Source organism: Artemia sp. Qi Xiang Cuo, chromosome 19 (assembly GCF_049724085.1).
Source record: "Artemia sp. Qi Xiang Cuo chromosome 19, ASM4972408v1, whole genome shotgun sequence".
Lineage (NCBI taxonomy): Eukaryota > Metazoa > Arthropoda > Branchiopoda > Anostraca > Artemiidae > Artemia > Artemia sp. Qi Xiang Cuo.
The window spans coordinates 10,856,905-10,883,143 of NC_142812.1; the positions used below are offsets into that span (position 1 = coordinate 10,856,905).

Below are 26,239 nucleotides of genomic sequence, written 5' to 3' on the forward strand. Positions count from 1 at the left end.
TTAGCTACCGCTGCAACCCGGAAAAACATCGTTCTTTACTCAGGCAGTGCTAGCCCACTGCCTATCTGATCTGACTCATTTTTTAAGGAGTTATGGGTTTTATATTTCTTATCGTTCTTTACTGTAAAACAACCCGAATACTGCTGCAATCTGAATAGCTTGCAGCTATCCCTGGAACCACCATATATCAGTTACTATGGGCGAGAGATCGTTCTTTACTGTAAATTTTTATTGGAAAAATTTATTCTCTTTTAGAAATAATTTATTTTAGTTACTATAGATTTTTAACCCAATTAATTTCCTTTAAAATGAGCTATTGAACAACCCTCTACGATGTTCCAGTGCCAAGCTATCTCTGTATACAAAATAAAAAAAAAATAAAAAAAAAAGAAAAAAATATCCCGGTTGGGGTGAATAACGTGGTTAAAGTCAATTTTATTGATTTTCAATTCAATATATTTACCGTGCTGTTCAAGCCAAGGGACAGAAAGTTTCCTATACAGGGGTTTCGGTCAAGGCGGTTCTAATGGTGTACTTTTTGTTTTGATCTGACTCCTTTTTTAGGAGTTATGGGTTTTTATATTTCTTAACATTGGACGTGATCGTCTCTTACTAGGTTGCTAGCTACCGCTGCAACCCGGATACAAGCAGAACTAAGTATATGTGCGTGGATACCGGAGTCGAATGCTCTACGCACATCGTGGCTTGCTAGAACAAGTGTATCATTATTATCATGAGCACTGAGCAAAAGATTAGCTATCAACGAATGAACATGCTCGCGACTGGTACCACTCTTAAACCCGAATTGCGAATCGAGAGTATAACAAGCTTTACTTAGGTCACCGTGAAACGAGTATTTCCATGAGTTTGCAGAATACCGGCGCAACAGTTATGGGGCGGTATGATGAACAGTTCCTGGGATCATTCCCTTTTTTGGGAACTGGTGTAACGACGCCAACACAGAAAACATCGGGGACAAGACCGCAGTTAAAGATCATCTGGTACATAAGGGCAAGGTGATTTAACACACTGTCACCCCCAATAGCCAGATGCATTCCACAAATATTATCATCACCTCGAGAATACTTCTTTTTCAGTTTAGATAGCATATGACGGATACTAGAGACAGTAACAACGAACCCAACACTTCCTTCATTTGATGCTAGGAGGGAGTTGAGCTCTTTTTCGAACTCTTCCTCGAGAGCCTTGTTCGGCGGTGAGAATTCGTCGGTGAAATATTTATTCCAATCACTTTCACTTGGCAAAATTTCTTCTTTGCGAGATTTCGGACTCCTTTTCTTTTTGATATACTTCCAGACTGCATTTGGGTCACCTTCAAGCACTTTGCAATTCTGGTCCATTAAGTCGGTTCGGTGTTTAGTACGGGTCTTGGCGAACTTTCGCTTAGTATATAGCCTGATATCATTCAAGACACCTTGACGAGGGCGCCCGCACTTGTTCCATAGTGTATACCAGAATTTAGATCGACTACAAGACTGGGACAACTGTACATTCTGAGACCACTGTGGATTTTCACTTCCGATTCGAACTTTTCGTGTCGGAACTGCAGCCTTTTCGGCACAGCGTAGGGCATTTGTAATTTCTGCACAGTAATTGTTCAGGAGTATCTGCTTCTCATTATCGGGAACAGGCGAACCTTGTTGAAGCAGTTGAAATGGGACCTTTATCTTTTCAAGTATATTATCATACACGGACTTGAAAAGCGCAGAGTTGGCTTTTCCCCACTCAGATTTTACCACCCATTTACGGTGACATTCATTGGGCTGAGTAGGTTTATTAGTGACACAGAACACACTCGAGATGGGTTGGTGGTCGGAAGCACAGATGCTTACTTTTACCCTACATTTTCCGTTTGTCTTCACATCTGCAGAGCACAGCATTGAGTCAAGGGAGGATACAGAGCCAGAGTTATGTACATACGTGTAGTCCAGGTAATTTTCAAGTACACGGAGACTTTCACAGGCAGCAACCAGAACCTGAGTTCTCGGGCTGTTGTCGCACAGGTTACAGTTCATGTCTCCGGTTACAATGCATGACAGTTTTTGCGTAACACATCCGTCAACTGCTACACAAATCTGTCCACAAGCAACATTGAATCTTGCATCAGATTCATCGTCACGATAATCCGTGGGCATATAGACACAGAATAGGGCTGTGTCAGCAATTCGGACACCGACGAAGAAATCAGACTGCTTGTACAAGGAAGGATTAAGACTTCTGCGTACCAGTATTGAAATACCACCAGAGGGTCTACCTCTGCCAGAACGCTTTGCAGGAACACTGAATAAGCTGGAACTGTCATTGACCTCAAGAAGCTGAAGTCCTTCTGTTGTAAGAAAGTGCTCCTGTAGACAGACTACGTCATATTATTGTACTAATTGCTCAACCAGAGGTAGTTTAGCCAGAACTCCACCATTCATATTCCATGATACAACTTTAAGTTCAAGATTATTCATTGTTTTAACGCTTTCTGTGCTTCAGGGCATTTAAAACTGTAACAGGGATGGTTTGCCGAACCACATAGAGCACATTTGAGGGGGTTCTGGCAGGGATTGTCCTTTGAGCTGGAGTGTTTCCCAGCGCAACGGGAGCACTTTGGTGGATTTGGACATGCCTTTGCTGCGTGGCCGAAGCATTGACACTTGTAGCACTGGATTGGCATAAATTTGTATTCGTGAATCGGCAGCCGCTCATACCCAATCACGGGGGGAGACTTGATTGCACTCTGTAGGTCTTCACGCGAATCAAACTTCAGTTTGAATGACCTGGTTTTACCTATTCCAGAAGCTTTGACACATTTCGACACTAAACTGCGTAAGTCCTCTTCTGAAATACTAGCAGGGACGTGGCGAATTATCCCGAAGAAAGAGGGGCTTTTTACTCTCGCGACAACGGAATTATCGGTACTGGTAATAGCCTGTGCAATGGAATCGGCGGTCGCTTTGTCTTTCACGAGAACTTTCCAAGCACTCTTACGAGGCCTCAGTTCGACAGTGTCACTGCTTGTCTGTCCGCAAAGTCCATTTTAATAGTCTTTACGTGATTCGGGATCAGTCAGTCCTTGGGGCGGATTCTTGAGAACTACGGCGTAAGTCTGTTTATGCTTTCCGTTATTCTCTCGTGAGTGATAGGGATTGCGCAGCTGGTACTCAGACTTGACGAAACTGTCGAACTTTCGGCATAGCTCTCCCACTTTTCTCGTCAAAGTTGCACTTATTTCGCCTGGAATAATCGGTACGTCATCAGGTTGGTATAATACGAACCGCGGGAGCGAAATGTTTTTTCGTCACACAGCTTAAAAACTTTCATTATGTCAATGACATTATTTGAACTTTTATCTCTTGCAGTCACTCTCGTCGCATATTCGGCTTCATCCCAAATCACCTTTTTCGCTTCCAATATATCCGCATCGGAGAAATGTGAAACCGCACTTTTGACAATACTGTCTATCGGGTTTCCAGCCTTCATCACCCGCTCAACAAAGTTCAGTACAGCATTTAACACAAGCTTCACGCTCGCCATTTTGCTACGGAATGATTATTACGCAATCCGCAAGCAATTAAGGCTTTAAAGATTTAGCGGTAGATAAGACCCGTGGGAAGTGCAACACACGAATCACCTTATCCCAGCAGTTTAAGGAAAAAAATCCCGCTAGTACTGTACGGCCTCTTGAATGTTCGTTGTTGCTCACTTCTGTCCAGGCTATCTCCGAAAAATGCAGCCCGAATTATATCGCCGAAAATAGCAAAATATACTGTCTAAATTTGGCAGCTATGCAATATTTGGCAAATATGTAACTTCACTTATTCAGAAGAAACAGTGATGGCAACAAAGATGGCGCTATATGAAAATAGCAGAATAGATGGCGTGCCAGTCTATATAAGAAAAAAAGAAGATGGTGCTGGTGAGAATACCCAGAGAAAAATACCTATACTAGGAATTATAGAAGGTCCCTCAAATACTACTCAACTAAAAATCTAGAATTAAAGTGTAGAAATCAATATGGAAATAACCTCAAGGTAATGCAGAATCTTTATCCCATTAAGGGCAAAGATGCAAACTCAGCTACAATAACTTTGTATATAACATAGATGGCATCCAAATCTTTTTTTTTTGTATTTTTTTTTTTATTTTTTTTTTTCTTTTTTTTTATAAAAAGAATTTTTTTAAAAAAAAAAGCTAAAGAAATTAAAAATTATTTAAAAAAAGGGCTTTACTTTGACCGAAACTTTTTAAACAACCGATGCTTTGATCCCGCTCCCGGTCTTCTACTTTCTGAATAGATAGCATCATCAGAACCACTAAGGGATGAAAAAGTGGTTCCAGTTATCCGAAGGTAGGCGGAGCCCTTTTCACCCACCAAAGTTTCCTCTTGCCCTTCTGTGTCACTGGCAGTCAATACTTGTTGAAGTAAATGAACTCGTTTCTAGTTAGTTTTAAAATGTAAATCTCCCTCTTCCATTCCGCTAAGATGTGTAACGACCTTGTAGCTGAGTCCTTGGTTACCAGAAAATCGTTGATGTGTCTAAGAATATCCCATTTCGGTGGTGTCACGTGATACCAAGGTGTAAAAGAACGCATTGTAATCTTCAGCAATGGCACCTTTTTGGCTCTCAAAATTCTTCCTAACCTTTGTGCCTCCTGACGTCTAGAGCCACCATGGGCGGATATCTGGATAAGGACATTTGCATCCGGCAAGTCTAAAGAAGTGTCAGCAATTTTACTGACGAAAACTGTATTTCCTGATGGGTTATTCTTAAATAATTGAAGAACTTCGAGTCGTTAAGCCAGTGAAGTAGATCCAGAGAGGACGGGCTTTCGAAGAGTAGTGGCGTAGTATTTGAGTGCATACACGTTGTCTGAGAAAACAATAATTTTGTCTTGCCTCCTCTCGTGGTATTTAATCAGAAATTCACAAGTCCGGAACTTGTTTGGGTTCATCACATACAGTAGCAATTGCTGAGCAGACTTGGCTGATATATATTCCTTGTAGAATTCCGGTGCCATGTCACACCACACTTCGGCACATTGAACTTTAGCTATGTAGCCCTTCTCTTGAAGTTCAAGCCAATTGGCCTCATACATTTTGGGACCAATCAGAAAATTCAGATCAGCACTTTTGTCATCTTCACGCAATAAAGTAGCCGTCAATCCAAGTTTACAGTGAGCCTGGACGATTGTTAAAACACGACGAAAAATTTTGGCTGGACTTGTGTGAACTTCATCAAGAACCATACTGCCCCATTCTTGGTACTGAATCCACTTCAGTTTATGGTCTCCTTAACCTGCTTTTTTTTTGCCATACGCTATCATAGGTTATGTGGTAATTGAAATACTTGTGTTCCTTGGTTTTTACTTAGCATAGGACATAAATCAGCAGATTATATTTTCAGTGGCAGTGCTCCACATCTTAAACTGAGCCTTCCACTGCTCCACCGAAACAGTTGAATTGCACAACACCAGGGCCTTCTTCCGAACTGTACATACGGCTGTAACTCCGACTAGACTCTTTCCAGCGCCGCACGGTAAGACAATAAGACCCGAACGAGCACGACCGTTGCCAAACATTTTCCTCAGAGCCTTTTCTTGATATGGACGGAGGACTGCACCTGGCTTTAAATCAATGGAGATATCCAGAATCCGCGTATCGTTTTTGAAGTCATACTCGGCCAAAAGAGGACATTCCAACGTGATTCACCTCATCTGAAAGGATTTCCAATGATTTTGATCTATTTCGAACGATATGATTTCTTTGGATAAATACTCGTCGTCATCGTCATCTTTATCAATTTTGGCGTAGAAATTCGAAATATCTTCAGGAATATCTGCAGTACTGACCAACGGAGGGGCGTCCGACCCAGTTCCAGTGCCGGTAATGACAGCATCATTACTTGGTCCAGCCGCGGCAGCCTTTGATCCAAAAGTCACGGCTGCCACCCTTCCCTGACGACTAACCTCATCTGCTGAGCCTCGAGGTGCACGGGTTTCTTTTATTTTGGTGTCTTTCAACAGCTTCTGAATGACGTCAACATGATGAGACTCCACAAAATAACGATTCTTTTTAAGCACTAATTTGACCTTGCCGTAGGATAGTGTACAGAGGCTAATAAACTCCTCAGGTCCTATAGGCACTGTTGTCTTACTCAGCCTTTTCAAATATTCAATAATGTCTTTAGTCTCCAGTCCGACGCTAACGGCTATGTACAGCGAATATGCTGTCAACTTGTACTCTTGTATATACTTCGGTCGCGAAACGGGTTCAGCACTGGCAACAACAAAATCAGGGATGTGTTTATACACTGGAGAGACAGACTCGAGGAAAATGTGACCATATGTCAACACCCCTAAAGGAAACTCGTCAAGATCCGGCTTGAATGTTATCTCATGTGTATAATCTTGAGAACTTATTATATAATCTTGTGCAGAAAAATCTATGCGTTCATGATCTTACTTTGTACCTCCCAGGAGACCCTCAGAAACATCAACATCTTGAAAGGATTGTTCAAAGTCTGATTCACTTTGCAGTCCTTGTCATATCTGTCTACTATGTGTGTCTTTTTCAAATGATTCTCCATACATGTCGGTAGTTTACTAATTTTTTATATTAATAATTGACTGAGGTTTCATCTGTCCTTCTCTTTATCCTTAAGCTTATAACATTTTAAGGTATTTTTCCAGCTTGTATTGAAATATTCAAACTATTGCTCGGATACCATGGATATTTTTGCAGTTTACACAAGCTGCAAAGAACGCACAGGCTGATCTTTGTAAACTGAGAAAAATTTTACGAATGTTTTACCGGGATTACGAAAAATATTCAAAATTAAAGATTAAAATTATCTCTAAAAGAATAGATTTTGTTGAAAAGTCAGCTAGAGATGCTTTCGCAAAACTTCATAGTAATATCCAAAAGAAATGTTGCTTGTTTAGTGAAAAGCTTCCAAGGTATGAACCAGCAACTGTGGAACAGTTTACAGATGTAATGGGAAATCTTATACATCACTGTGAATATATGGAGGCATAATTGTCCTTTACTTAGTTTCAGCTTAAATTCGATGATCGAGCCTTTATGTACTACATCCAACGACTATGACGTCATTGATCAATATTGTATATGCAAAATTAAGTTTTTCGTGAAAAATAATTATTAAAAAAAATTAAGTGCAAAAGGCGCTAGATCTAGAGATTTCCTTTCAAATGAGTCATTGAACAACTCTCTACGATGTTCCAGTGCCAAGCTATCTCTGGAAACAAAAGAAAGAAAAAAATATCCCGTTTGTGCAGAATAACGTGGTTAAAGTCAATTTTCTTGATTTTCAAGCCAATATATTTTCTTTGTTATTCAAGCCAAAGGGTGGTAAGTTTCCTTTATAGGGGTTTCGGACAAGGCGGTTCTAATGGTGTACTTTTTGTTTTGATCTGACTATTTTTCTAGGAGTTGGGGGGTTTTATATTTCTTAACATTGGAGGGGATCGTCTCTTACTAGGTTGCTAGCTACCGCTGCAACCCGGACTAGCTACCGCTGCAACCCGGATAAACTGAAAAATAAAATATATATTAAAAAATGTAATTTTTTGGTCTGAAAATACATAGTCAATCCCACATTGGGTAGTTAGAACCTAACCAAAAATAAAACTAATTTTAACATTTTAAGGTATTTTTCCAGCTTGTATTGAAATATTCTAACTATTGCTCGGATACCATGGATATTTTTGCAGTTTACACAAGCTGCCAAGAACGCAGAGGCTGATCTTTGTAAACTGAGAAAAATTTTACGAATGTTTTACCGGGATTACGAAAAATATTCAAAATTAAAGATTAAAATTATCTCTGAAAGAATAGATTTTGTTGAAAAGTCAGCTAGAGATGCTTTCGCAAAACTTCGTAGTAATATCCAAAAGAAATGTTGCATGTTTAGTGAAAAGCTTCAAAGGTATGGACCGGCAACTGTGGAACAGTTTACAGATGTAATGGGAAATCTTATACATCACTGTGAATATATGGAGGCATAATTGTCCTTTACTTAGTTTCAGCTTAAATTCGATGATCGAGCCTTTATGTACTAAATCCAACGACTATGACGTCATTGATCAATATTGTATATACAAAATTAAGTTTTTCGTGAAAAATAATTAATAAAAAAAATTAAGTGCAAAAGGCGCTAGATCTAGAGATTTCCTTTAAAATGAGCCATTGAACAACTCTCTACGATGTTCCAGTGCCAAGCTATCTCTGGAAACAAAAGAAAGAAAAAAATATCCCGTTTGTGCAGAATAACGTGGTTAAAGTCAATTTTCTTGATTTTCAAGCCAATATATTTTCTTTGTTATTCAAGCCAAAGGGTGGTAAGTTTCCTTTATAGGGGTTTTGGACAAGGCGGTTCTAATGGTGTACTTTTTGTTTTGATCTGACTATTTTTCTAGGGAGTTAGGGGTTTTTATATTTCTTAACATTGGACGTGATCGTCTCTTACTAGGTTGCTAGCTACCGCTGCAACCCGGAAAAAACAGGAAAAAGCCTACGGCTTTTTCTTCTTTTAAATAGTAAGAGACGAAACTCAAACAATCAAGTAGCTAACTAAGTCCAATGTATGGAATGGTTTGTTATTTCAGTGATCGTCTTTTAATGTAAAAATATAAATACTTTAATCTTAACTATAGTGAAGTTGCGTATGGAAGTTAGTATAGGGAAGAGTTTGATCCTTATTATACTTAAACTGAGCTATTATACAGCTCTCTATGATTTTCCAGTGCCCAGCTAGCTGAGGAGAAAGAAAAAACTTTCAGTTAACATGGGCTAGGTGTCGTTCTTTATTGTATACTGCTGCAACCCAAATTCACATATATATTTATTTATGAGAGGCAGCCTGGCCGAGTGGTCCAAGACACTGGTGTTAGCCACCAGTCTCTTCGGAGGAGTGGGTTCAAATCTTACCGCTGGTATACGATTATGTTTGAAAGACTGCAGGGTGAAAAAACATCAAAAATGCAGTTTTTGCTGGAAAAATTTATTCTCTTTTAGAAATAATTTATTTTAGTTACTATAGATTTTTAACCCAATTAATTTCCTTTAAAATGAGCTATTGAACAACCCTCTACGATGTTCCAGTGCCAAGCTATCTGTGGAAAAGAAAAAAAAGAAAAGAGAAAAAATATCCCGTTTGGGGAGAATAACGTGGTTAAAGTCAATTTTCTTGATTTTCAAGCCAATATATTTCCCTTGCTGTTCAAGCCAAGGGACAGAAAGTTTCCTATACAGGGGTTTCGGACAAGGCAGTTCTAATGGTGTACTTTTTGTTTTGATCTGACTCTTTTTTTAAGAACTATGGGTTTTTATATTTCTTAACATTGGACGTGATCGTCTCTTACTAGGTTGCTAGCTACCGCTGCAACCCGGATAATATCCAAAAGGAATGTTGCATGTTTAGTGAAAAGCTTCTAAGGTATGGACCGGCAACTGTGGAACAGTTTACAGATGTAATGGGAAATCTTATACATCACTGTGAATATATGGAGGCATAATTGTCCTTTACTTAGTTTCAGCTTAAATTCGATGATCGAGCCTTTATGTATTTCAGCTATATCCGATGAAACTTACATATTCCCCATTTATACTGAACTGTATCGGTCCTTTATGTATTGATTGCTTCAAAATTCAAATATCTTTGAAAAGACTGCAGTATGCAAATACATCAAAAATGCAGTTTTTTTTACAAAATTGATTCTACTTAAGAACTATTTTATTTTTAATTGCAAAAGCGACTAGATGTAGTAATTTCCTTTAAAATGAGCCATTATACAGCTCTCTATGATTTTGCATTGTCCATCTAGCTGAGGAGTAAAAAAAAAGCGGAAATAAAAAAAGATGCTGTTTGTGGAGGATATCGTGGTTAAAGTCAATTTTCTTGATTTTCAAGCCAATATAATTTCTTCGTTATTAAAGCCAAAGGACGGGAAGTTTTTTATATAGAAGTTTTGGTAAAGGCGGTTCTAAAAGTGTACTTCTTGTTTTGATCTGAATCTTTTTTCAGGAGTTATCGGTTACATTAGTTTCTAATATGGGGCGTGATCGTCTCTTACTAGTTTGCTAGCTACCGCTGCAACCCAGATGATGGTGCTAGCTACCGCTGCAACCTGGACTTTACTAACCTATACTACAGTTAAGTGGCCTATAAAGTTTAATATAGGCAAGAGGTCGTTCTATATTATAAACATTTTCCATTGCATCTATAAACTGTTCCGCAGTTGCCAATCCATACCTTGGAAGCTTTTCGTTAAACTGACAACATTTCTTTTGGATATTGCCATGAGGCTTTGCCAAAGCATTTCTAGCCGACTTTTCAACAGCATCCGCTCTTTCAAAGAGAATTTTAATCTGTAATTTCGAATACTTTTCGTGATCCCGATAAAACATGCGTAAAATGTTTCTCAATTTACAAAGATCAGCCTGCATTTTTGCCATCTTCTTGTATTTCTGAATGTAATTTTTCCCTTTGTCCTTATGCGTTCTTCGGTACAACCTCGCAGAGAATTTAATTTTTTCATTATAGCTTTTGTCACCCCAGTATCTACCCATTATTCTGGTAGCAACTTTTTTCTTATGTTTGTTTCGGTAATCTATATCGTTATCATACCGTTCCTTGCTCTTTTGTTTCGCTGTCTCAATTTTCCCTTCTCGATACCCCTGATCCGTAAGATACCTCTGTTTTGCTCTGTCATATTTCATTTTCTTAAATTCTGGATCACAAGACATCTTAGTAGCAATCCTTACGCGTGCTCGAGCTTTATTGCGTTTGGTGGCATTTTTATCTCTTTTAAATAAACTTTTCTTATATTTCAGGATGTTAGCTTTATTTTTTGTGTAGTAAAGTTTTCTATTAGTAGAAATTTGGATTGTTCTATTTTGATATTGTTTTTGGTTATTCTTTCTTTTTTTCCTTTCAAGCGAGACCATATTTTTTCAAGATTTAAAATTATTAAGCACACAAAATCCCGTGTCGAGTATCTAAAACCTAGCATAAAACAAAACTAATTTTAAAATTTTCAGGTATTTATCTTGTTTGAATTACAAAATTAGTATTATTGGTTAGACACCATAAATATTTTTGCAGTTTACATAATAAGTTTAGTGATTCTGGACTGAAAACTAAAATAATTGCAATTATGAGACAATAATATGGAGATATGTACTTTATGGGTTACAGGATACAATAATAAATTTGAACTGAGATGAAAAAAAAATTTCTTCCAGGAGACAAAAAGCAAAACTAATTTTAGAATTTTCATGTATTTTTGTTGTTTAAATTAAAAAATTACTATTACTGATTAGGCATCATAAATATTTTTGCAGTTTACATAATAATTTTAGCGATTAAGCCAAAAAAGAAAATTTTGGTTCCAGGAGTTTCGGTTACTATTGAGACAAGTAGCTATTATTACTATAGAGTTCATTACATGGACTGTTTTATTGCTTCAAAATTCAAATATCTTTGAAAAGACTGCAGTATGAAAATACATCAAAAATGCAATTTTTTAGACAAAATTGATTCTACTTTAAAAAGTATTTTATTTTTAATTAAAAAAGGCACTAGATGTTGCAATTTCCTTTAAAATGAGCTATTATACAGCTCTCTATGATTTTCCAGTGCCCAGCTAGCTGAGCAGAAAGAAAAAGCGGAAAGAAAAAAATATCCCGTTTAGGCAGAATGTTGTAGTAGCTGCCACTTTTCTGGATTTTTAAGCCAATATATTTCCCTTGCTGTTAAAGCCAAGGGACAGAAAGTTTACTTTACAGGGGTTTCGGACAAGGCGGTTCTAATGGTGTACTTTTTGTTTTGATCTGACTCCTTTTTTAGGAACTATGGGTTTTTATATTTCTTAACATTGGACGTGATCGTCTCTTACTAGGTTGCTAGCTACCGCTGCAACCCGGATTACTAACCTATACTATAATTAAGTGGCGTATAACATTTAGTATAGGCAAGAGGTCGTTCTTTATTATAATATGCTGCTAGCTACTGCTGTAACCCGGATTCACATATATAGCTATGAGAGGCAGCGTGGCCGATTGGTCAAAGGCGCTGGTGTTAGCCACCAGTCTCTTTGGAGGCGTGGGTTCAAATCTTACCGCTGGTACACGATTATGATTTATGTACAAAAATCAAATATCTTTGAAAAGACAGCAGTATGAAAAGACATAAAAAATACAGTTTTTAGTGTTAAAATTTATTCTGTTTTAGAAATAATCTATTTTAGTACAAAAGATTTTTAACCCAATTAATTTCCTTTAAAATGAGCCATTAAACAACTCTCTACGATGTTCCAGTACCAAGCTATCTGTGGAAAAGAAAAAAAAGAGAAAAGAAAAAAATATGCCGTTTAGGCAGAATGTTGTAGTAACTGCCACTTTTCTTGATTTTCAAGCCAATATATTTCCATTGCTGATCAAGCCAAATAACAGAAAGTTTACTATACAGGGGTTTGGACAAGACGGTTTTAATGGTGTACTTTTTGTTTTGATCTGACTTTTTTTTAGAAGTTATGGGTTTTTATTTTTCTTAACATTGGACGTGATCGTGTCTTACTAGGTTGCTAGCTACCGCTGCAACACGGATTACAACTTGGGTTTCGTTTTATGCTATATCATTACAAACAGGAAAAAGCCTACGGCCTTTTCTTCTTTGAAATAGTAAGAGACGAACCTCAAGCAATCAAGTAGCTAACTAAGTCCAATGTATGCAGCGGTATGCTATTCCAATAATCGTCTTTTAATGTAATTATCCTAATGATCGTCTTTTAATATAATGAATTACTAACCTATACTATAAATAAGTTGCGTATAAAATTTAGTATAGGCAAGAGGTCGTTCTTTATTATAAATTCATGGAAAATATAAACAATCATAGTATAGCTTTTACTATCTTCCACGGAAAAATTTAGAGCAGAATTTTATATTCGTACGTCATTTGAGAAATTACGAAATGGAGTGAAACCTTTTTATTTCTTGAAAAATAGAAATTATATGTAAGTTCTTTAGTAATTCCAAACTGAGCTAATTTTTTACAATCAATTTATAGCTTTTTCTGTCTTCTATGAAAAAATTTGGAAGAGTACTTTAAATTTTTCATCTCTTTGAAAAAAATCAGAACTGAAGCTGAACTTTTTAGTTGAGTATCTAATCTAGTATAGCCAAGAGTTCATTCTATATTATAGAAGTTTTAGTTTCTATGTGCCGTAGTTTGTTCTTTACTAGGTTTCAGCTATATCCAATGAAATTTATGCTATAAGATATCATAAAACAATTAATTAGCTTTTTATACATATCTCATATGGTCTAGTGGTTTAGGATAGTTGGTTTTCAAGTAATTCGCTTGGGTACGAATCCCGATGTGGAATAATTTTTAAAACAAATTCAGGTGAAATTAATTAGCTAATTTGACAAGACATAGGTAAATAAGGGAAAGAGTTCATTCTTTACTATAACAACCAGGATGACGTCAGTTACAACTTGGGTTCTTGTTTTATGCTATATCATTACAAACAGGAAAAAGCCTACGGCTTTTTCTTCTTTGAAATAGTAAGAGACGAACCTCAAGCAATCAAGTAGCTAACTAAGTCTAATGTATGCAGTGTTATTCCAATGATCGTCTTTTAATGTAATTTTCCAGCTAACATTGGGTAGATGTCGTTCTTTATTATAATTCAAGCCAATATATTTCCCATTTTCGTAAAAAACCGATTCTATTTTAAAAATAATTTGTTTTAGTTACAAAAAGTTTTCAACCTCATTAATTTCCTTTAAAATGAGCCATTGAACAACTCTCTACGATGTTCCAGTGCCAAGCTATCTGTGTAATTACTAACCTATACTATAATTAAGTGGCGTATAAAATTTAGTATAGGCAAGAGGTCGCTCTTTATTATTTGAACTAAAAACGAAAATAAAATAAAAATTAATTTTTTCAATTTTTATGTCAATTCGCTAATTAAGTCATATATGGTTATTAGTATACAATGTGATAACTCTCCTTGAACTTTTGTTTGGCTGTCTCAATTTTTGCATGTCTATAATCTTCATCATTAAGATAACACGTCTTGCTGTTTTGTTTGATTACTTCTCGATACACCTGGTCGGTTGAATACCTTTGCTTTTTTCTTTTCCAGATACTATCTCTGTTGTTTGTGTAGTACTGTTTTTTCAACTTGCGTATAGCTTGCTTCGATCTGACCATTATCCGGGTTGCAGCGGTAGCTAGCAACCTAGTAAGAGTCTAATCAAGAATGAGAACATTTACATCTTTGTCGTTCTTAAGTAGTAATCTTAACTATAGTGAAGTTGCGTATGCAAGTTAGTATAGGGAAGAGTTCGATCTTTATTATAAAAATGAGCTATTGAGCAACCCTCCACGATGTTCCAGTGCCAAGCTATCTCTGGATACAAAAAAAGAAAAAAAAAGAAAAAAAAAGAAAAAAATATCCCGTTTAGGCAGAATGTTGTAGTAGCTGCCACTTTTCTTGATTTTCAAGCCAATATATTTCCCTTGCTGTTCAAGCCAAGGGACAGAAATTTTACTATGCAGGGGTTTCGGACAAGGCGGTTCTAATGGTGTACTTTTTGTTTTGATCTGACTCTTTTTTAAGAACTATGGGTTTTTATATTTCTTAACATTGGACGTGATCGTCTCTTACTAGGTTGCTAGCTACCGCTGCAACCCAGATTATTCCAATGATCGTTTTTTATTGTAACTAGGTTTCAGCCATCTCTACAGCCATGATACTATTGGAAATTACATAATCCCTATTTATGTTTAAGTTAACATGGGCAAGGTGTCGTTCTTTATTGTATATTTCAAAATTAAATTAGTTGCTATCGCCTAGAGTTAGTTCTTTACCACATCGTAATAATTTGTTTTATAATAATAATTAATTTTTTTAATTACAAAAGGTTTCTATATACAGCCGTTTCCTTTAAAATGAGCCATTACACAGCTCTTTACTATGACAACGAACCGTTTGATTTAATACTTAAGTTACTATGGGTTAAAGTTCGTTCCTTATTGTAATTTCAGGTATTTTTCTAGTCTAAATTAAAAGATTAAAACTATTGTTCAGACACCATAAATATTTTTTCAGTTTATAACTTTAGCGATTCTGAACTAAAAACGAAAATAAAATAAAAATTAATTTTTTCAATTTTTACGTCACGTCGCTAATTAAGTCATATATGGTTATTTGTACACAATATTCGTTCTTTATTATAATCGTCTCTTACTAGGTTGCTAGCTACCGCTGCAACCCGGATAATGAGCCATTGAACAACTCTCTACAATGTTCCAGTGCCATGCTATCTGTTGAATTACTAACCTATACTATAATTAAGTGGCGTATAAAATTTAGTATAGGTAAGAGGTCGTTCTTTATTATACAAATAATTTTATTATTGTATTTTCATCCACAGAAACTCTAATATTGCTATCACCGTAAATGAAGTCTTGACTATTATTACGACAGAGTCTACTTGACACTTCTTCTATGTAATGACTTAGTTCCTTGTACGAGCCCTCGACTTTTAGTAGATTAATATGTTGTATAATCTTACATTTTGATACTGCCTTATATACGCTATTAATGAAACAGTTCAAGACAGGAAAATGTGGAGCTAGTGCCCTTAGAGAACGCAAATAGCTCTGACATCCCTCATTTGGGCTACAGTATAACGAATGCCCATGCTTTCTTGTGTCCCTGTAATTGATTTCACAATAATCCAAGCCGCCAAGGTAGAAATTAACCACTTTGTCAGTTGAAAATTTTAATGCTATATTATTTTCAAGGATATCAAAAAGAATTTGACATAATTCAATATCCGTCGGATAGAGCTTGCAGATATCAGGGTGACATTGCCAAGTAACCTGCTGCCCAATTTTTGGTTTTGAATGTTTACTCAGATTGTTATAGGTGACTTCAGCCATCATAATTTCCTTGTCAGATCTAGATTCAGAGCATTCTTCAATAGTTGTCTCGTACTTTTCAGGACAGTTTGTTCTACTACACAGAGAATTTTTTGCCAAATATTCAGTAGAACTAAAAGAACTGTTTAAAACACAGTTAGAAATGCTTTTTTCTTGAGTCGGTGTTCCAGGAATTTGTTCTAAATCATTAGTCTTACAAACACATTTACTAATAACCCTAACAGGCTCGTTTTCGCCATAATTGAAAAACATTGCTTTTCCTTCGCTGTTGATAGGTATGCTTGTATATATGTTTTTATTGCTGCTACATAAACTGCAATTGCTCCTTCCAAAATTAATATACGAATTTTCAAAGAAGTACGCCTCCGTATATTCACTGTGTTGTCGAACATTTTCCATTGCATCTGTAAACTGTTCCGCAGTTGCCAATCCATGCCTTGGAAGCTTTTCATTAAACTGACAACATTTCTTTTGGATATTACTATGAAGCTTTGCCAAGGAATTTCTAGCCGACTTTTCAACAGCATCCGCTCTTTCAAAGAGAATTTTAATCTGTAATTTTGAATACTTTTCGTGATCCTGGTAAAACATGCGTAAAATGTTTCTCAATTTACGAAGATCAGCCTGCATTTTTGCCATCTTCTTGTATTTCTGAATGTAATTTTTCCCTTTGTCCTTATGCGTTCTTCGGTACAACCTCGCAGAGAATTTAATTTTTTCATTATAGCTTTTGTCACCCCAGTATCTACCCATTATTCTGGTAGCAACTTTTTTCTTATGTTTGTTTCGGTAATCTTCATCATTATCATACCGTTCCCTGCTCTTTTGTCTAGCCTGCTCAATTGTTGCTTCTCTATAAAGTTTATCATTGTGATAACGCTCCTTGATCTTTTGTCTAGCTTGCTCAATTCTTGCTTCTCTGTAATGTTCATCATTACCATACCGTTCCTTGATCTTTTGTTTGGCTGTCTCAATTTTTGCATGTCTATAATCTTCATCATTGTGATAACGTTCCCTGCTCTTTTGTCTAGCCTGCTCAATTGTTGCTTCTCTATAAAGTTTATCATTGTGATAACGCTCCTTGATCTTTTGTTTAGCCTGCTCAATTCTTGCTTCTCTGTAATGTTCATCATTACCATACCGTTCCTTGATCTTTTGTTTGGCTGTCTCAATTTTTGCATGTCTATAATCTTCATCATTGTGATAACACATCTTGCTGTTTTCTTTTGCTCTCTCAATTATTACTTCTCGATACGCCTGGTCGGTTGAATACCTTTGTTTTGCTCTCTCAATTTTTACTTGTCGATACGCCTGGTCGGTTGAATACCTTTGCTTTTCTCTTTTCAAGATACTAGCTCTGTTGTTTGTGTAGTACTCTTTCTTCAAATTGCGTATAGCTTGCTTCGATCTAACCATTATTCTAATCAAGAATGAGAGAATTTTCAGTTTTGACTTTCCTTATATACTAATTATGACGTCACTCTATTCACGTCATAGCTCTAATATAAAACTATGATGACGTTCATTATTTATCTAGTAGGGTTTCAGACAAGGTATTTCTAATGATGTACTTTTGTTTTGATCTGACTCTATTTTTAGGAGTTTTGGGTTTTTATATTTCTTAGCATTGGACTGATCGTCTATTACTAGGTTGCTAGCTACTACTGCAACCCAAATTCACATATATATTTATTTATTAGAGGCAGCCTGGCCGAGTGGTCCAAGGCACTGGTGTTAGCCACCAGTCTCTTCAGAGGCGTGGGTTCAATTCTTACCGCTGGTATACGATTATGTTTGAAAGACTGCAGTGTGAAAAGACATCAAAAATGCAGTTTTTGGTGGAAAAATTTATTCTCTTTTAGAAATAATTTATTTTAGTTACTATAGATTTTTAACCCAATTAATTTCCTTGAAAATGCGCTATTGAACAACCCTTTACGATGTTCCAGTGCCAAGCTATCTGTGGAAAAGAAAGAAGAAAAAAAAGAAAAAAAAAGAAAAAAATATCCCGTTTAGGCAGAATGTTGTAGTAGCTGCCACTTTTCTTGATTTTCAAGCCAATATATTTCCCTTGCTGTTCAAGCCAAGGGACAGAAATTTTACTATGCAGGGGTTTCGGACAAGGCGGTTCTAATGGTGTACTTTTTGTTTTGATCTGACTCTTTTTTTAAGAACTATGGGTTTTTATATTTCTTAACATTGGACGTGATCGTCTCTTACTAGGTTGCTAGCTACCGCTGCAACCCGGATATTCACGTCATAGCTCTAATTTATCTATTAGGGTTCCAGACAAAGGAGTTCTAATGATGTACTTTTGTTTTGATATGACTCTATTTTTAGGAGTTCTGGGTTTTTATTTTTCTTAGCATTGGCCTGATCGTCTCTTACTTGGTTGCTAGCTACCGCTGCAACCCGGATTTACTATGGGGCGTGATCGTCTCTTACTAGGTTGCTAGCTACCGCTGCAACCCGGATTGACAACCCAGATTATGTAAACCCTGATTACAAACAGGAAAAAGCCTACGGCTTTTTCTTCTTTGGAGTAGTAAGAGACGAATCTCAAAGAATCAGGCAGAAAACTAAGACTAATGTATGCATTGGTTTGTTCTTCTAATGATCGTCTTTTAATATAATAATGTAAAAATATAAATACTGTAATCTTAACTATAGTGAAGTTGCGTATGCAAGTTAGTATAGGGAAGAGTTTGATCTTTATTATACAGTGTGAAAAGACATCAAAATGCAGTTTTTGGTGGAAAAATCCCGTTTAGTATACTGGAAACAAAGAAAAGAGAAAAAAAATACCCCGTTTAGGCAGAATGTTGTAGTAGCTGCCACTTTTCTTGATTTTTTAGTACTGATTTTTTAACTTGTGTGTAGCTTGCTTTGATCTAACCATTATGTATTCATGAATGAGACCATTTACAGTTTTGACGTTTCTTATATAGTAATTATGACGTCACTGCATTAAAAATACAGTTTTTATTGGAAAAATTTATTCTCTTTTATAAATAATTTATTTTAGTTACTATAGATTTTTAACCCAATTAATTTCCTTTAAAATGAGCTATTGAACAACCCTCTACGATGTTCCAGTGCCAAGCTATCTCTGGATACAAAAAAGAAAAAAAAAAAGAAAAAAATATCTCGGGTGGGGAGAATAACGGGGTTAAAGTCAATTTTCTCGATGTTCAAGCCAATATATTTCCCTTGCTGTTCAAGCCAAGGGACAGAAAGTTTCCTATACAGGGGTTTCGTACAAGGCGGTTCTAATGGTGTACTTTTTGTTTTGATCTGACTCCTGCTTTAGGAGCTATGGGTTTTTATATTTCTTAACATTGGACGTGATCGTCTCTTACTAGGTTGCTAGCTACCGCTGCAACCCGGATTTATTATACGCTGCAACCCGGATTGCTAGCTACCGCTGCAACCCGGACTAGCTACCGCTGCAACCCGGATAATATGTTGAATTAAAAGCACTATCTTTTCAATTCAAAATTTTAAAAAGAAACTTGTTTATTTACGTTCTAGCTAAAATAATGAAGATAATATGAATGAACCACAGTGTTCAGTTTCTTTGGACTTGAGTTCGTTTTTTAACTATAAATACAAACAGGAAAAAGCCTACGGCTTTTTCTTCTTTTACATAGTAAGAGACGAAACTCAAACAATCAAGTAGCTAACTAAGTCCAATGTATGGAATGGTTTGTTATTCCAGTGATCGTCTTTTAATGTATTCTAATGATGTACTTTTGTTTTGATCTGACTCTATTTTTAGGAGTTTTGTTATATTTCTTAGCATTGGACTGATCGTCTCTTACTAGATTGCTAGCTACTGCTGCAACCCGGATTCACATATATATTATTTATGAGAGGCAACCTGGCCGAGTGGTCCAAGGCACTGGTGTTAGCCACCAGTCTCTTTGGAGGCGTGGGTTCAAATTTTACCGCTGGTAAACGATTATGTTTGAAAGACTGCAGTGTGAAAAGACATCGAAAATGCAGTTTTTGGTGGAAAAATTTATTCTCTTTTAGAAATAATTTATTTTAGTTACAAAAGGTTTTTAACCCAATTAATTTCCTTTAAAATGAGCTATTGAACAACCCTCTACGATGTTCCAGTGCCAAGCTATCTCTGGAAACAAAGAAAAAAAAAGAAAAAAATATCCCGTTTAGGAAGAATGTTGTAGTAGCTGCCACTTTTCTTGATTTTCAAGCCAATATATTTCCTTTCTGTTCAAGCCAAGGGACAGAAAGTTTCCTATACAGGGGTTTCGGACAAGGCGGTTCTAATGGTGTACTTTTTGTTTTGATCTGACTCCTTTTTTAGGAACTATGGGTTTTTATATTTCTTAACATTGGACGTGATCGTTTCTTACTAGGTTGCTAGCTACCGCTGCAACCCGGATTCTCTGTAATGTTCATCATTACCATACCGTTCTTTTGCTCTCTCAATTATTACTTCTCGATACGCCTGGTCGGTTGAATACCTTTTTTTTGCTCTCTCAATTATTACTTCTCGATACACCTGGTCGGTTGAAAACCTTTTCTTTTTTATTTTAAATTTACTATATCTGTTGTTTTTTTAGTAATATTTATTAAAAATTATTATATACATCTTTTATATAAACAATATTATAATAAATAATGATAGAATTTTAAGTTTTGACTTCCCTTATATACTAATTATGACGTCACTCTATTCACGTCATAGCTCTAATATAAAACTATGATGATCTTATATAGTAATTATGACGTCACTGCATCAAAAATACAGTTTTTATTGGAAAAATTTATTCTCTTTTAGAAATAATTTATTTTAGTTACTATAGATTTTTAACCCAATTAATTTCCTTTAAAATGAGCTATTGAACAACCCTCTACGATGTTCCAGTGCCAAGCTATCTCTGGATACAAAAAAAAGAAAAAAATATCCCTTTTGACGAGAATAACGTGGTTAAAGTCAATTTTCTTGATTTTCAAGCCAATATATTTCCATTGCTGTTCAAGCCAAGGGACAGAAAGTTTCCTATACAGGGGTTTCGGACAAGGCGGTTCTAATGGTGTACTTTTTGTTTTGATCTGACTCCTTTTTTAGGAGCTATGGGTTTTTATATTTCTTAACATTGGACGTGATCGTCTCTTACTAGGTTGCTAGCTACCGCTGCAACCCGGATGTTTAATTCCTGCCGAAAGTAATTTTTATACATTTGTCTTTTTAAAGTCAAAACAAAACTTCTATTATTAGCTACTACATGATCCTCTTGACTGACACATTTTATGATGAGCTAACTCGATCCTTTATGTAAATGTTACTATAAATCCGCTTCACACAACCATACACACCTTTCAGTAAGTATGGTGAGCTTTGTCATTCAATTATTATAGGCCATATTTCGTTATTTAATATAAATACCAGTCAAAACCAAATGTCAAATTTGTCTACACCCGATAAAATGGCGTAACAAGTCACTTTAAGCGAAAGAAAAACCAAACTAATTTTAAAATTTTCAGGTATTTTTCTGGATAACTAAATAAAAAAAACATGATGACAAAGACCATTTATGATGAACTATATCGGTCCATTATATAAATTATAATGTTTGAAAGACTGCAGTGTGAAAAGACATCAAAAATGCAGTTTTTGGTGGAAAAATTTATTCTCTTTTAGAAATAATTTATTTTAGTTACTATAGATTTTTAACCCAATTAATTTGCTTTAAAATGAGCTATTGAACAACCCTCTACGATGTTCCAGTGCCAAGCTATCTGTGGAAAATAAAAAAAAATAAGAAAAAAGAAAAAAATATCCCGTTTGGGGAGAATAACGCGGTTAAAGTCAATTTTCTTTATTTTCAAGCCAATATATTTCCCTTGCTGTTCAAGCCAAGGGACAGAAAGTTTCCTATACAGGGGTTTCGGACAAGGCGGTTCTAATGGTGTACTTTTTGTTTTGATCTGACTCCTTTGTTAGGAACTATGGGTTTTTATATTTCTTAACATTGGACGTGATCGTCTCTTACTAGGTTGCTAGCTACCGCTGCAACCCGGACAGTTGGCTTGAGTTCAAATTCCGTATGGGGAATTCTTACTTATGATGATTTCTTAAGGAATATAATTAAAATTTCTTAATGTAATAAAAATAATTTGTTTTAATTACAAAAGGTTTTTAACCCCATTAATTTCCTTTAAAATGAGCCATTTAACAACTCTTTACGATGTTCCAGTGCCTAGCTATCTTTTGAATTACTAACCTATACTATAATTAAGTGGCGTATATAATTTAGTATAGGCAAGAGGTCGTTCTATATTATAAACAAAAATAAAAATAAAACTAATTTTTTAATTTTCAGGTATTTTGTTAGTTTGAATGAAAAGATTAAAATTATTGCTCAGATATCTTATATTTTTGCAGTTTACATAATAACTTCAGTGATTCTAAACTGAAAAAAAAAATATATAAAAAAATTAAATTTTTTGGTCTGGAAATATATATTAAATCCAACGTCGGGCAGTTAGAACCAAACCAAAAATAAAACTAATTTTAAAATTTTTAGGCATTTTTCTTGCTTGAATTGAAAGATTCAAACTATTGCTCGGATACCATGGATATTTTTTGCAGTTTAAACAAGCTGCAAAGAACGTATAAGGACAAAATTAAAATTATATTCAGAAGTCCAAAAAGATGGCAACAATGCAGGCTGATCTTTGTAAATTGAGAAACATTTTACGAATGTTTTACCGGGATTACGAAAAATATTCAAAATTGCAGATTAAAATTCTCTCAGAAAGAGCGGATTTATTCATGTCATAGCTCTAATAAAACTATGACGACATTCATTATTTATCTAGCAGGGTTTCAGACAAGGTGGTTCTAATGATGTACTTTTGTTTTGATATGACTATATTTTTTTTATATTTCTTAGCATTGGACTGATCGTTTCTTACTAGGTTGCTAGGTAATGCTGCAACCCGGATTCAAATATATAGTTATGAGAGGCAGCGTGGCCGAGTGGTCCAAGGCGCTAGTGCTAGCCACCAGTCTCTTCGGAGGCGTGGGTTCAAATCTTACCGCTGGTATACGATTATGATTTATGTACAAAAATCAAATATCTTTGAAAAGACTGAAGTATGAAAATACATCAAAAATGCAGTTTTTAGTGGAAAATTTATTCTCTTTTAGAAATAATTTATTTTTGTTACAAAAGATTTTTAACCCAATTAATTTCCTTTAAAATGAGTCATCGAACAACTCTCTACGATGTTCCAGTGCCAAGCTATCTGTGGAAAAGAAAACGAAAGAAAAAAGAAAAAAATATGCCGATTAGGCAGAAAGTTGTAGTAGCCGCCACTTTTCTTGATTTTCAAGCCAATATATTTCTCTTGCTGTTCAAGCCAAATGACAGAAAGTTTCCTTTACAGGGGTTTCAGACAAGGTAGTTCTAATGGTGTACTTTTTGTTTTGATATGACTTTCCGGGTTGCAGCGGTAGCTGCAACCGGAAATATAAAAATCCATAACTCCTAAACAAATAGCTCTAATATAAAGCTATGACGACATTCATTATTTATCTAGTAGGGTTTCAGTCAAGGTAGTTCTAATGATGTACTTTTGTTTTGATCTTACTCTATTTTTAGGAGTTTTGGGTTTTTATATTTCCTAGCATGGGACTGATCGTCTCTTACTAGGTTATTAGCTACTGCTGCAACCCAAATTATAAGAGGCAGCCTGGCCGAGTGGTCCAAGACACTGGTGTTAGCCACCAGTCTCTTCAGAGGCGTGGGTTCAAATCTTACCGCTGGTATACGATTATGTTTGAAAGACTGCAGTGTGAAGACATCAAAAATGCAGTTTTTGGTGGAAAAATTTATTCTCTTTTAGAAATAATTTATTTTAGTTACTATAGATTTTTAACCCAATTAATTTCCTTTAAAATGAGCTATTGAACAACCCTCTACGATGTTCCAGTGCCAAGCTATCTGTGGAAAAGAAAAAAGAAAAGAGAAAAAAATATCCCGTTTGGGGAGAATAACGTCGTTAAAGTCAATTTTCTTGATTTTCAAGCCAATATATTTCCCTTGCTGTTCAAGCCAAGGGACAGAAAGTTTCCTATACAGGGGTTTCGGACAAGGCGGTTCTAATGGTGTACTTTTTGTTTTGATCTGACTCCTTTGTTAGGAACTATGGGTTTTTATATTTCTTAACATTGGACGTGATCGTCTCTTACTAGGTTGCTAGCTACCGCTGCAACCCGGAAAAGACCCTGAAGATATTTTCAATTAGTAACATTTTCGTTTTTTTTCTTGTTTTTTCTTAGTTGTTTAGTTGTAGCGCTTTACTTAGTTGTACCAGCAGCTGTTGGCTCTACTTTATAGTCCTGTTACTATAGGCTATAGCTCGTTCCTTAATATAAAATGTAATAAAAATAATTTGTTTTAATTACAAAAGGTTTTTAACCCAATTAATTTCCTTTAAAATGAGCCATTGAACAACTCTCTACGATGCTCCAGTGCCATGCTATCTGTTGAATTACTAACCTATACTACAGTTAAGTGGCCTATAAAATTTAGTATAGGCAAGAGGTCGTTCTTTATTATATCTAGCTAAAATAATGAAGATAATATGAATGAACCACAGTGTTCAGTTTCTTTGGATTTGAGTTCGTTTTTTAACTATAAATACAAACAGGAAAAAGCCTACGGCTTTTTCTTCTTTTAAATAGTAAGAGACGAAACTCAAACAATCAAGTAGCTAACTAAGTCCAATGTATGGAATGGTTTGTTATTTCAGTGATCGTCTTTTAGTGTAAAAATATAAATACTGTAATCTTAACTATAGTGAAGTTGCGTATGCAAGTTAGTATAGGGAAGAGTTCGATTTTTATTATAAACAACACGAACCGCTTTTTTAGCAAGACGTGCTTCAAGTATTTTATTTAAATCTTCTAGGGTGTATGCATGTATTGTTTTATAGAGACTGTTGTTCTGTCTTAACCACAATAGTGCTTCATGGACTTTTCTCAGATCTATTAGTGCAGTCCAAACATTCTTGTTGTAAGTAGGCTGACCATTGACAATGACTACAAAACTATCAATGTTAAGAAGTTTTTCAGGCTGAATATCTGCATTTGCTTGCACATCAACAGGTAGGTATACTGTTCTCCCCTTAAGAGCGTCAACAAGTTCTGTTCTAGGTCTTTTCAATGCAGTTACTTGCCCTAATCTGACGATCGTAAGACAAGGCATTACAAATCGAATCATTGCCATTTCAAAATTATTTAAACACTTTATACATTCCGGCGTACAGTCTATATGAAGGTTATTTAATACTGATCGGACATTCTCCTGACTTTTCAACATTTTCTCAGCACAGTAATCACAGACAAAGAATGAATCTATGACATCCTCTTTCCAACCTGTACATTGAATTAGTTGTTCTCTGTCATCTTTGGGTATGTCCTGTTGTAGGTGTTCTAAAATCGTGGCCATCATCACATCAAAACCTTTCTTATTTGAAAGGGATCTTAGACTCTTCAATTGATATTTTGTCTTTATCTGCTCACAACTGTCACAATGCATTGTGGGGTATACATCCCTGATGTTAGCTACCTTATCAAGGCTCTCACCAAATAATTTTATTATTTTATTTTCATCCACAGAAACTCTAATATTGCTATCACCGTAAATGAAGTCTTGACTATTATTACGACAGAGTCTACTTGACACTTCTTCTATAGATAGATATAGATAGATATTTATTGCAACAAAAGCCTTTTCGGGCCATGGCAAAATAACAAAAACAAAAATAAATACAAAAACAAAACGCAATAAATTACTCACAGTTCATCAAAAATGTTTCTCTATGTGCCATACCCACTCTTGCAAATTTACCCAACCTTCTAAAATCATCAAAATTTCTACTTTTTAAAAATTTTTCAAGCCAATCCACCCCTCCAAAATCTGTTGAAAACACTTCCCTCCTCAAATTTCTTAACTCCTGGCATGTACCCATAAAATGGATGATATCTTCCTCCTCTCCACACATAGGACACTGGTAAGGACCATTTTTAATCCTAAAATTCCCAATATATATCCTCCTTTCTCCAATACCCAAAAAATTACCACGAACCGAAATTGCCCATCTTAAATCCTCACTAATCATCCCCGCTTTAAAGTTAACTTCCTCCCCCCAAACCTCCTTTGCCAGCCCATACAGCCCCAGAGACGCCGAGGATGATTTCTGATTCTGCC

General features: G+C 35.6%; 1 pseudogene; it reads right to left on the reverse strand.

Moving 5' to 3' along the window:
- Positions 1–4,234: 4,234 nt before the first annotated feature.
- LOC148940490 (general transcription and DNA repair factor IIH helicase/translocase subunit XPB-like) overlaps positions 4,235–26,239 on the reverse strand; it is a 133,454-nt pseudogene continuing 111,449 nt past the window's right edge.